Source organism: Leucoraja erinacea, chromosome 2 (assembly GCF_028641065.1).
Source record: "Leucoraja erinacea ecotype New England chromosome 2, Leri_hhj_1, whole genome shotgun sequence".
NCBI lineage: Eukaryota > Metazoa > Chordata > Chondrichthyes > Rajiformes > Rajidae > Leucoraja > Leucoraja erinaceus.
Genome location: NC_073378.1, coordinates 31,529,729 through 31,543,367, shown reverse-complemented (window position 1 = coordinate 31,543,367; position 13,639 = coordinate 31,529,729).

Sequence of the window (13,639 nt, the reverse complement as noted above, 5' to 3'; positions counted from 1 at the left end):
TTAGAATAAAGGGAAGCCATTTAAGACTGAGGTGAGAAAAAATCTTTTCACCCTGAGAATTGTGAATTTGTGGAATTCCCTCCAACAGAGGGCAGTGGAGGCCAAATCACTGGATAGATTTAAGAGAGAGTTAGATAGAGCTCTAGGGGCTGGATGAATCAAGGGATATGGGGAGAACGCAGGCACGGGTTATTGATTGGAGACGATCAGCCATGATCACAATGAACGGCGGTGTTGGCTCAAAGGGCCGAATGGCCTCCTCCTGCGCCTATTTTCTATGTTTCTATGTAGTTACAATGACAATCAAGAGTATTATTTATTTTTATTATTATTATCTGCACTTCTTTTCTACATGAAGATAGACACAAAAAAGCTGGAGTAACTCAGTGGGCCAGGCAGCATCTCTGGAGAGAAGGAATGGATGACGTTCCGGGTCGAGACCCCACTTCAGACAGACTTCATCCTACCAAGCCGCCATTTTGGTTGTCGACTAAAATGACCAGTCTTATGGAGAACTGCAGTAAAAAAAACAAATGCTTTGTTTCAGATTCAGGTTCAGATTCAATTTTAATTGTCATTGTCAATGGTTTTTGAACTTAAAGAAAGGTAACTTTGAGGGTATGAGACGTGAATTGGCCAAGATTGACTGGCAATTAATTCTAAAAGGGTTGACGGTGGATATGCAATGGAAGGCATTTAAAGACTGCATGGATGAACTACAAAAATTGTTCATCCCAGTTTGGCAAAAGAATAAATCAGGGAAGGTAGTGCATCCATGGATAACAAGGGAAATCAGGGATAGTATCAAAGCAAAGGATGATGCGTACAAACTAGCCAGAAAAAGCAGCATACCGGAGGACTGGGAGAAATTCAGAGACCAGCAGAGGAGGACGAAGGGCTTAATTAGGAAAGGAAAAATGGATTATGAAAGAAAACTGGCAGGGAACATAAAAACTGACTGCAAAAGTTTTTATAGATATGTGAAAAGAAAGAGATTAGTTAAAACAAATGTAGGTCCCTTGCAGTCAGAAACAGGCGAGTTGATCATGGGGAACCAGGATATGGCGGACCAATTGAATAACTACTTTGGTTCCGTCTTCACTAAGGAAGACATAAATGATCTGCCGGAAATAGCAGGGGCCCGCGGGTCAAAGGAGGTGGAGGAATTGAGTGAAATGCAGGTTAGTCGGGAAGTGGTGTTGGGTAAATTGAATGGATTAAAGGCCGATAAATCCCCAGGGCCAGATAGGCTGCATCCCAGAGTACTTAAGGAAGTAGCTCCAGAAATAGTGGATGCATTAGTAATAATCTTTCAAAAATCTTTAGATTCTGGAGTAGTTCCTGAGGATTGGCGGGTAGCAAACGTAACCCCACTTTTTAAGAAGGGAGGGAGAGAGAAAACGGGGAATTACAGATCAGTTAGCCTAACATCGGTAGTGGGGAAACTGCTAGAGTCAGTTATTAAAGATGGGATAGCAGCACATTTGGAAAGTGGTGAAATCATTGGACAAAGTCAGCATGGATTTACGAAAGGTAAATCATGTCTGACGAATCTTATAGAATTTTTCGAGGATGTAACTAGTAGCGTGGATAGGGGAGAACCAGTGGATGTGGTGTATCTGGACTTCCAGAAGGCTTTCGACAAGGTCCCACATAAGAGATTAGTATACAAACTTAAAGCACATGGCATTGGGGGTTCAGTATTGATGTGGATAGAGAACTGGCTGGCAAACAGGAAGCAAAGAGTAGGAGTAAACGGGTCCTTTTCACAATGGCAGGCAGTGACTAGTGGGGTACCGCAAGGCTCAGTACTGGGACCCCAGCTATTTACAATATATATTAATGATCTGGATGAGGGAATTGAAGGCAATATCTCCAAGTTTGCGGATGACACTAAGCTGGGGGGCAGTGTTAGGTGTGAGGAGGATGCTAGGAGACTGCAAGGTGACTTGGATAGGCTAGGTGAGTGGGCAAATGTTTGGCAGATGCAGTTTAATGTGGATAAATGTGAGGTTATCCATTTTGGTGGCAAAAACGGGAAAGCAGATTATGATCTAAACGGTGGCCGATTGGGAAAGGGGGAGATGCAGCGAGACCTGGGTGTCATGGTACACCAGTCATTGAAGGTAGGCATGCAGGTGCAGCAGGCAGTAAAGAAAGCGAATGGCATGTTGGCTTTCATAGCAAGAGGATTTGAGTATAGGAGCAGGGAGGTTCTACTGCAGTTGTATAGGGTCTTGGTGAGACCACACCTGGAGTATTGCGTGCAGTTTTGGTCTCCAAATCTGAGGAAGGACATTATTGCCATAGAGGGAGTGCAGAGAAGGTTCACCAGACTGATTCCTGGGATGTCAGGACTGTCTTATGAAGAAAGACTGGATAGACTTGGTTTATACTCTCTAGAATTTAGGAGATTGAGAGGGGATCTTATAGAAACTTACAAAATTCTTAAGGGGTTGGACAGGCTAGATGCAGGAAGATTGTTCCCGGTGTTGGGGAGGTCCAGGACAAGGGGTCACAGCTTAAGGATAAGGGGGAAATCCTTTAAAACCGAGATGAGGAGAACTTTTTTCACACAGAGAGTGGTGAATCTCTGGAACTCTCTGCCACAGAGGGTAGTTGAGGCCAGTTCGTTGGCTATATTTAAGAGGGAGTTAGATGTGGCCCTTGTGGCCAAGGGGATCAGAGGGTATGGAGAGAAGGCAGGTACGGGATACTGAGTTGGATGATCAGCCATGATCATATTAAATGGCGGTGCAGGCTCGAAGGGCCGAATGGCCTACTCCTGCACCTAATTTCTATGTTTCTATGTTTCTACAGTACAGAGACAACGAAATGCATTTAGCATCTCCCTGGAAGAGCGACATAGCAAATGATTTGAATAAATAATAATAAGTGTCCAGGGGGGGGGTGATGATTGGCAGTCACCGAGGTACGTTGTTGAGTAGAGTGACAGCCGCTGGGAAGAAGCTGTTCCTCGACCTGCTGGTTCGGCAACGGAGAGACCTGTAGCGCCTCCCAGATGGTAGGAGGGTAAACAGTCCATGGTTGGGGTGAGAGCAGTCCTTGGCGATGCTGAGCGCCCTCCGCAGACAACGCTTGCTTTGGACAGACTCAATGGAGGGGAGCGAAGAACCGGTGATGCGTTGGGCAATTTTCACCACCCTCTGCAATGCCTTCCGGTCGGAGACAGAGCAGTTGCCATACCATACTGTGATGCAGTTGGTAAGGATGCTCTCGATGGTGCAGCGGTAGAAGTTCACCAGGATCTGAGGAGACAGATGGACCTTCTTCAGTCTCCTCAGGAAGAAGAGACGTTGGTGAGCCTTCTTGATCAGAGTTGAGGTATTGTGGGTCCAAGAGAGGTCATCGGAGATGTTGACTCCCAGGAACCTGAAGCTAGAAACACGTTCCACCTCCGTCCCGTTAATGTGGATGGGGGTGTGCATGCCGCCTCTGGACTTCCTGAAGTCTACAATGAGCTCCTTGGTCTTCTTGGAGTTAAGGGCCAGGTTGTTGTCAGCGCACCATGCTGCTAAGTGCTGGACCTCCTCCCTGTAGGCCAACTCATCGTTGTTGCTGATGAGGCCAATCACCATTGTATCATCTGCATACTTGATGATGGTGTTAGTACCATGTACAGGTGTGCAGTCATAGGTGAGAAGGGAGTAGAGGAGGGGGCTCAGCACACAGCCCTGTGGAACGCCGGTGTTCAGGGTGAGGGTTGAAGAGGTGTGCTTGTCTAACCTAACAGACTGGTGTCTGTTGGTTAGAAAGTCCAGTATCCAGTTGTAGAGGGAGGGGTCGATGCCCAGGTTACCGAGTTTGGTGATCAGTTTTGATGGTATAATGGTGTTGAATGCTGAGCTGTAATCGATGAACAGCATTCTTACGTAAGTGTCTCTGTTGTCGAGGTGGGAGAGGGCGGAGTGAAGTGCCGTTGAGATGGCATCCTCCGTACTCCTGTTCTTGCGGTAGGCAAACTGATAGGGATCCAGTGTGGGGGGTAGGCAGCTTTTGAGGTGTGCCAGGACCAGCCTCTCGAAGCACTTGGTGATGATGGGGGTAAGTGCAACTGGGCGGAAGTCGTTGAGGCTTGCCGCAGTGGAGTGTTTTGGCACTGACACGATGGAGGTGGTTTTGAGGCAAGTGGGGACAACTGCTTGGGCAAGTGACAGGTTGAAGATGTCAGTCCAGACGTCTGTCAGCTGCGCAGCACAGGCCCTGAGCACACGCCCGGGGATGCCGTTTGTTTGGGGATGCAGAGCGGAAACAGGCCCTTCGGCCCACCGAGTACACGCCAACCAATGATCACCCCATATACTACCACTATCCTACACGCTAGGGACAATTTACGATTTTCACCAAAGTCAATTAACATTCAAACCTGTCGGTCTTTGGAGTTTGGGAGGAAACCGGAGCCCCCGGCAAAAACCCACGCAGGTCACGGGAAGAACGTACAAACTCCGTACACACAGAACCCGCAGTCAGGATCGAACCCGCGGGTCTGTGGCTCTGCAAGGCAGCAACTCTACCGCTGCGCCACCGCGCCGCCCATGATTGATATTGGTTGAAAAACACTGTAGACTCAGCGTGCGGTAATTACTCACAGCTCAGGACTACAGATTGCAACTCGGCAACATTGCTCAACGATCTACACTTGCTGACAATATAGTACTCTCTTGGGACAGAGGAAAACAAATGTTGGAAACTTGGAACATCCGTCAATTCCGGGAATAATGAGTAATCAAGTGATGCTGTACAGTCTATACACCCGATATCCGAGGAAGGATGTGCTGGCGTTGGAGAGGGTTCCAGAGATGGTTTACGAGAATGATAGGATTGATGTTCTTCCTCTAAGCTACAGACGAATGCACAACCACCAACACGAGGGACAATTTACAATTTCACCCAGCCAATTAACTGCCAAACCTGTAAGTCTTTGGGGTGCGGGAGGAAACCGAAGGTTTTAGGAGGAGGCGAGCAGATCTTATCGAAACTTATAAGATTATTCAGGGTTTGGACACGCTAGAGGCAGGAAACATGTTACCGATGTTGGGGGAGTCCAGAACCAGGACCCACAGTTTAAGAATAAGGGGTAAGCCATTTAGAACGTAGATGAGGAAAAACTTTTTTCACAGAGAGGGTTGTGAGTGTGGAATTCTCTGCCTCAGAAGGCAGTGGAGGCCAATTCTCTGTTTACTTTCAAGAGAGAGGTAGATAGAGCTCTTAAAGATAGCGGGGTCAGGATATATGGGGAGAAGGCAGGAACGGGATACTGATTGTGGATGATCAGCCATGATCACAGTGAATGGCGGTGCTGGCTCGAAGGGCCGAATGGCCTACTCCTGCACCTATTGTCTATTGTCTATCTCTGAGAAAACCCACGAGGTCACGGGGAGAAAGTGCAAACTCCGTACAGACAGCATCCGTAGTCAGCATGGAACCCGGGTCTCAGGCGCTGTCAGGCAGCAACTCTACCGCTGCGCCACCGTGCCGCCCCTATACTCCCTCTTTATCCCAGTGCGCGCACATTCTCCCCAATGCTACGACTCTCTTTTCCTTCTGCCCCCTTTCCTGTCTCCTTGCACCCACAGACCCCCCCTCGGACTTGACATTACACTTATCTCCTTATCTGAGACCCTTTAGCCTCCTTATCATCTCTAGCCTTTGTCCACCCATCCGCCAGTTAAACCCCCCTCACCAGCATCCTGCGGGTCATCACACTAGTTTCACTGTCCTCCTGTTCAGTTCCACTATCCCACAGCCAACACTGGACCATTGTGGGCTCCACATTTCCTTAGCAGTTGTTGCTTTTTGCATATCATTGAAACATAGATACATAGGGAAAAGGTGCAGGAGTAGACCACTCGGCCCTTCGAGCCAGCACCGCCATTCAATGTGATCATGGCTGATCATCCAGAATCAGTTCCCCTGTTCCTGCTTTCTCCCCATATCCCCTGATTCCGTTAGCCCTGAGAGCCAAATCTAACTCTCTCTGGAAAACGTCCAGTGAATTGGCCTTCACTGACTTCTATGGCATATCTTCCTTTCATTTGTCCTAAGTACCATCTCTCGTTTCCCTCTCCCCTGACTCTCACTGAAGAAGGGTCTCGACCCGAAACGTCACCAATTCCTTCTGTCCGGAGATGCTGCCTGACCCACTGAGTTACTCTGGCATTTTGTGTCGATCTTCCAGCTATCACCTGCCTGGCTTTGTCCTGCCCTCATCTCTTTTCCAGCTTTCTTTCCCTTACTACAATGGGTCTGAAAAAGGGTCCCGACTCGAAACATCGCTTGTCCATTCCCTTCACAGACGCTGACTGACCTGTTGAGTTACTCCAGAACTGTGTGCTTTGTTTAAGATTCCTGCATCTGCAATTCCTCGTATCTCCTTTAAAACAATGTGCTTTCGTATATCCAAATCATTTATTTAGTGTTTTATTAATTTCCAGATTCCAGCAGAACTTCTAAAGAGCGGAGGAAAGGGAATCGTTGACAGGGAAAGTCACGAAGCTATGTAATGCATGCTGGGAAGAAAAAGGTGTACTCGAAGATTGGAGGAATGGAGTGATAGCGAAATTGCCAAAGATTCAGATTCAGATTCAGATTCAATTTTAATTGTCATTGTCAGTGTACAGTACAGAGACAACGAAATGCATTTAGCATCTCCCTTGAAGAGCGACATAGCAAACGATTTGAATAAAAAAAATAATAAGTGTCGGGGGGGGGGGGTGGTGATTGGCAGTCACCGAGGTACGTTGTTTAGTAGAGTGACAGCCGCCGGAAAGAAGCTGTTCCTCGACCTGCTGGTTCGGCAACGGAGAGACCTGTAGCGCCTCCCGGATGGTAGGAGGGTAAACAGTCCATGGTTGGGGTGAGAGCAGTCCTTGGCGATGCTGAGCGCCCTCCGCAGACAGCGCTTGCTTTGGACAGACTCAATGGAGGGGAGCATGGAACCGGTGATGCGTTGGGCAATTTTCACCACCCTCTGCAATGCCTTCCTGTCGGAGACAGAGCAGTTGCCATACCATACTGTGATGCAGTTGGTAAGGATGCTCTCGATGGTGCAGCGGTAGAAGTTCACCAGGATCTGAGGAGACAGATGGACCTTCTTCAGTCTCCTCAGGAAGAAGAGACGCTGATGAGCCTTCTTGATCAGAGTAGAGGTATTGTGGGTCCAAGAGAGGTCATCGGAGATGTTGACTCCCAGGAACCTGAAGCTAGAAACACGTTCCACCTCCGTCCCGTTAATGTGGATGGGGGTGTGCGTGCTGCCTCTGGACTTCCTGAAGTCTACAATGAGCTCCTTGGTCTTCTTGGAGTTAAGGGCCAGGTTGTTGTCAGCGCACCATGCTGCTAAGTGCTGGACCTCCTCCCTGTAGGCCAGCTCATCGTTGTTGCTGATGAGGCCAATCACCGTTGTATCATCTGCATACTTGATGATGGTGTTAGTACCATGTACAGGTGTGCAGTCATAGGTGAAGAGGGAGTAGAGGAGGGGGCTCAGCACACAGCCCTGAGGAACGCTGGTGTTCAGGGTGAGGGTTGAAGAGGTGTGCTTGTCTAACCTCACAGACTGGGGTCTGTTGGTTAGAAAGTCCAGTATCCAGTTGCAGAGGGAGGGGTCGATGCCCAGGTTACCGAGTTTGGTGATCAGTTTTGATGGAATAATGGTGTTGAATGCTGAGCTGTAATCGATGAACAGCATTCTTACATAAGTGTCTCTGTTGTCAAGGTGGGAGAGGGCGGAGTGAAGTGCCGTGGAGATGGCATCCTCCGTACTCCTGTTCTTGCGGTAGGCAAACTGATAGGGATCCAGTGTGGGGGGTAGGCAGCTTTTGAGGTGTGCCAGGACCAGCCTCTCGAAGCACTTGGTGATGATGGGGGTAAGTGCAACTGGGCGGAAGTCGTTGAGGCTTGCCGCAGTGGAGTGTTTTGGCACTGGCACGATGGAGGTGGCTTTAAGGCAAGTGGGGACAACTGCTTGGGCAAGTGACAGGTTGAAGATGTCAGTCCAGACGTCTGTCAGCTGCGCAGCACAGGCACTGAGCACGCGCCCGGGGATGCCGTCAGGGCCAGCAGCCTTACGTGCGTTAGTCCTACTCAGTGCCACGTACACGTCGTAGGGGGTGAGTGTGAGGGGTTGGTGATCGGCAGGTAGCACAGCCTTGATGGCTGTCTCTAGATTGTCCCTGTCGAAGCGGCCATAGAAGTGATTAAGCTCCTCAAGGAAGGAGGCGTCGCTGGATGTGTGGGTGATGTTGGAGGGTCTGGAGGAGATCCGCACCTCCACTGACTCCTCTGTCAAGCTTCTCAAGTTTGCAGGCGACACAACCGGATCGGACTGATCCAGGATGGGGAAGAATCTACCTACAGACAGGAAGTGACACAGCTGGCATCCTGGTGCCATCGCAACAACCTGGAGCTCAATGCTCTTAAGACAGTGGAATTGATTGTAGACTTTAAGAAAGCTCCCCCTCCCCTCACCCTACTCACCATCAACAACACCACAGTCACATCTGTGGAGTCTTTTAAGTTCCTGGGAACCATCATCTCCAAGGACCTTAAGTGGGGGGCCAGCATCGACTCAACAATCAAAAAGGCACAACAAAGGATGCACTTCCTGCGGCAGCTGAGGAAGCACAATCTGCCACAGGCAATGATGGTCCAATTCTATATGGCCATCGTAGAGTCTGTCCTCACCTTCTCCATCATGATCTGGTTTGTCTCCAGTCTCCAGAACCAGGGGCCACGGTCTTAGAATAAAGGGGAAGCCATTTAAGACTGGGGTGAGAAAAAACTTTTTCACCCAGAGAGTTGTGAATTTGTGGAATTCCCTGCCACAGAGGGCATTGGAGGCCAAGTCACTGGATGGAATTAAGAGAGAGTTAGATAGAGCTCTAGGGGCTAGTGGAATCAAGGGATATGGGGAGAAGGCAGGCATGGGTTACTAATTGGGGACGATCAGCCATGATCACAATGAATGGCGGTGCTGGCTCGAAGGGCCAAATTGTCCGATCAGCTGAGAAGGTTATTGGCTGCAACCTTCCATCCATTGATGAACTGTACACTGCAAGGGCCAGGAAGTGAGCGGGTAAGATCATCTCTGACCCCTCTCACCCTGGCCACAAACTCTTTGAATCACTTCCCTCTGGAAGGCGACTCAGGACTGTCAGACATAAAAACAGCTTTTTCCACGTGTAGTAGCTCTACTCAATAACCAAAAATCTGTAGCCTCCTTTTGCTCTGGTATTTTATTTAATTCATATGTTTAATCAATAATGTTTTATTATTAATGTTTAATGTTTCATGTGTCATTCCTAACTGTCACTGTATGTCATTGTCACTTGCGGGCAGAGCACCAAGGCAAATTCTTTGTATGTGAATACTTGGCCAATAAACTTATTCATTCATTATAACCATATAACCATATAACAATTACAGCACGGAAACAGGCCATCTTGGCCCTACAAGTCCGTGCCGAACAATTATTTTCCCCTAGTCCCATCTACCTGCACTCAGACCATTCCTTTCCCATTCATATACCTATCCAATTTATTTTTAAATGATAAAATCGAACCTGCATGGACTTGTAGGGCTGAGATGGCCTGTTTCCGTGCTGTAATTGTTATATGGTTATATGGTTATATGCCTCCACCACTTCCACTGGAAGCTCATTCCACACCGCTACCACTCTCTGAGTAAAGAAGTTCCCCCTCATGTTACCCCTAAACTTCTGTCCCTTAATTCTCAAGTCATGTCCTCTTGTTTGAATCTTCCCTACTCTCAGTGGGAAAAGCTTGTCCACGTCAACTCTGTCTATCCCTCTCATCATTTTAAAGACCTCTATCAAGTCCCCCCTTAACCTTCAGCGCTCCAGAGAATAAAGACCTAATTTATTCAACCTTTCTCTGTAACTTAGTTGCTGAAACCCAGGCAACATTCTAGTAAATCTCCTCAGTACTTTCTCTATTTTGTTGACATCCTTCCTATAATTAGTGACTGTGGCAACTGGAGACGCATCACCGGTTCCTCGCTCCCCTCCATTGAGTCTGTCCAAAGCAAGCGCTGTCTGCGGAGGGCGCTCAGCATCGCCAAGGACTGCTCTCACCCCAACCATGGACTGTTTACCCTCCTACCATCCGGGAGGCGCTACAGGTTTCTCCGTTGCCGGACCAGTAGGTCGAGGAACAGCTGATTCCCTGCGGCTGTCACTCTACTAAACACTGTACCCTCGGTGACTGCCAATCACCCCCCCCCCCCCCCCCCCCCCCCCCCCTCCCCCCCCCCCCCGGACACTCCTCCCACAGGAAAAACACTATGACTATGCATGTAAATAGATTTATTTATTGAAATCATATTCTATGTCGCTCTTCCAGGGAGATGTTAACTGCATTTCGTTGTCTCTGTACTGTACACTGACAATGACAATTAAAGTTGAATCTGAAATCTGAATCTGAATCTGAATCTGAGAGCAATCACGTTGCTCTCAGTCCCAGGAAAAGTTCTTTGTTCTGTACTGCTACATCATCTTAGAGCAGCTCTGGATATGAAACCGTGAAGAACAAGCAGGATACCGCATGGGAAGATCCTGCATCGAACAGATCTTTGCGTTACGAAATGTGGGAGAACTATGCCTGGAATTTTAGAAACCAATACTAGTAAATTTTGTTGATTTCAAAAAGGCATTCGATAGTGTACATAGCGATACCCTGTGGCGAATTCTTAAAGTGTACGGCATCCCGGAGGCTTTCATCAACATCTCCAAGCACCTTTACGAGGGAGCCAGTTGCTGCATCGGTTGATTCAGGTAACACAGAATTCTTTGACATTGTCACAGGGGTAAGACAGGGTTGCCTTCTATCCCCCTTAAGGGCCTGTCCCACTTTCACGACCTAAATAACGACCTTTTTTACGTGGACATTTTTCATCATGCTTGAAAAATGCCCCGACCTACTTCAAGAGATTCGAGAGAGTTTATTGTCATGTGTCCCTGATAGGACAATGAAATTCTTGCTTTGCTTCAGCACAACAGAACATAGTAGGCATAAATACAGAACAGATCAGTGTGTCCATATACCATTATATAGATATATACACACATGAATAAATAAACTGATAAAGTGCAACTAAACAGATAATGGGCTATTAATGTTCAGAGTTTTGTCCGAGCCAAGTTTAATAGCCTGATGGCTGTGGGGAAGTAGCTATTCCTGAACCTGGTCATTGCAGTCTTCAGGCTCCTGTGCCTTCTACCTGAAGGTAGCGGGGAGATGAGTGTATGGACAGGATGGTGTGGGTCCTTGATGATACTGCCAGCCTTTTTGAGGCAACAACTGCGATAGATCCCCTCGATGGAAGGGCGATCAGAGCCGATGATGGACTGGGCAGTGTTTACTACTTTTTGTAGTCTTTTCCACTCCAGGGCGCTCAAGTTGCCGAACCAAGCCACGATGCAACCGGTCAGCATGCTCTCTACTGTGCACCTGTAGAGGTTAGAGAGAGCCCTCCTTGACAAACCGACTCTCCGTAATCTTCTCAGGAAGTAGGAACTTGATGCCACGAGTACCTACGACTAGCATCACGGCCTGCTATGACCTACCTACGACCTCCTACGACCTCGTGACGACCATGCTGCGAGTGTGAGTCAAGGGCAAACTTGGCAGTGGTCATGAAGTAGGTCGTGAAAGTGGGACAGGCCCTTTGTTGTTTATTGTCACGATCGACTATGTCATGCAGGAGGCAATGAACAGACCTGACTATGGGATACCGTGGAGACAGGAATACGCCTCACAGGCCTAGATTTTGCAGATGACATTGCACTACTAGCAGAGTTGAGACACACCCTTCAAGAGATGCCAACCTCTCTGGAGGAAATGCATCAAAGTTTGGATTAAAGAGCAGCTGCCAGAAGATTAAGTCCATGCAGACTGGAGACCAGCAGCCAACAGACCAACTGATAATCAATGGGGAACCTGTGGAAAACGCCACAAGATTTACCTTTTGGCAGCGTGTTCACAGCAGATGGAGATGTAGAGGATGACATCAACTCCTGCATTGGGAAAGCTGTATCAGTCTTCAGAAGAATGCAGCCAATATGGTCTAGTGCCAGGATATCCAAGATGCTAAAAGTCAAGCTCTTCCAGTCCATAGACCTCCCTACAGCCCTCAATGCCATTGAGACGTGGAAAATCAATGTGAAAATGAAAAAGAAATTGGATGCATTCCAGCAGTGCTGCTTGAGGAAGGCCCTGAAGACTAGCTACAGAGAGCACATCACAAACGAGGAGATCTACCGTGAAACTGCAACAAAGCCTCTCAGCCAGAACATAGAGGTACGCAGGATGAAATCTCCCGGACGTGTACTCAGAATGTCACCAAAACGTGCACCTAAGATAGCAATGACATGGCAACCTGATGGAAGAAGGAAAAGACGCCGACCAAAACTCAAATGGAGGCGAACATTCCACAAGGATTTGGAACCCAGGCGCAAGCCTAATGAGGGGGGAAGACGTGGCACATAACCAAACAGAATGGCCAAAGCTTGCTGCCCAATGCACTCAACAATGTGGGAGGAACTAAGTCTAAAGGGGCTGCCCCACTTGGGCGACCTAATTCGCGAGTTTAGAAGAGTTTAGAAGAGTTGAAAAAATGTCATGTTCAAGACCTCCTTCGACCATGTAATAGATCTCCTTCGACCTCCTGCGACTATATTGAAGACCAGCTTCGACTAGCTACGACTAACTTCGGGAAAAATGGAGAATAGTGGAGAGTGAAGACGACCTCCTTCGATCTCCTTCGACCTCCCTTCGACTATGATGAAGACTATCTACGACTACCTTCAACTACCCACGATTACCTACGACTAACATGCTGACCTACTACGACCTACTACGACTAAACCTACGAGTAAAAAGTAGCGATTTTTTCCATGGCAAGCTTTTTTTACTCGCGGGCACTTTTCGGCATGTTGAAAAATACGCCGCAACCTAGCTGAGGCCTCGAGTACGCGGGGACTACACTCGAGCATGAAGGAGAGTTACAAAGACCTCCTAGGACCTCGTGTCTACCATGCTGCGAGTATGAGTCGAGGGCAAACTCGCCATGACTCGTGGATTAGGTCGCCCAAGTGGGACAGGCCCTTAAGTATTAGAGTTTAGAATTGAGAGATGATACAGCACGGAAACAGGCATTTCGGCCCACCGAGTCCAGCGATTCCTGCACATCAACACTCTCTTACACCAGGCACAATTTTAACATTTATACCAATCCAATTAACCTACAAACCTTTGGAGTGTGGGAGGAAACTGAAGATCTCGGAAAAAACCCACGCAGGTCGCAGGGAGAACGTTTAAACTCCGTACAGACAGCACCCGTAGTCAGGATCGAACCCGGGTCTCCAGCAACTCTACCGCTGCACCATCGTGCAGCCGTTACAAATGGAGAAGCAACATACTGTATTAAGGAGATATTGCCTTTATAACTGTGGCCTTTAGACTATCCAAATCATTTGGCTCAGCGATTTTGGAATAGGTCTTTTATTGTCATGTGTACCAATTAAAGTACAGTGATATGCGAATTGTCATATGGCCATACTAATAAAAAGCAACGAGACACACATCTACATAAAAGTTAA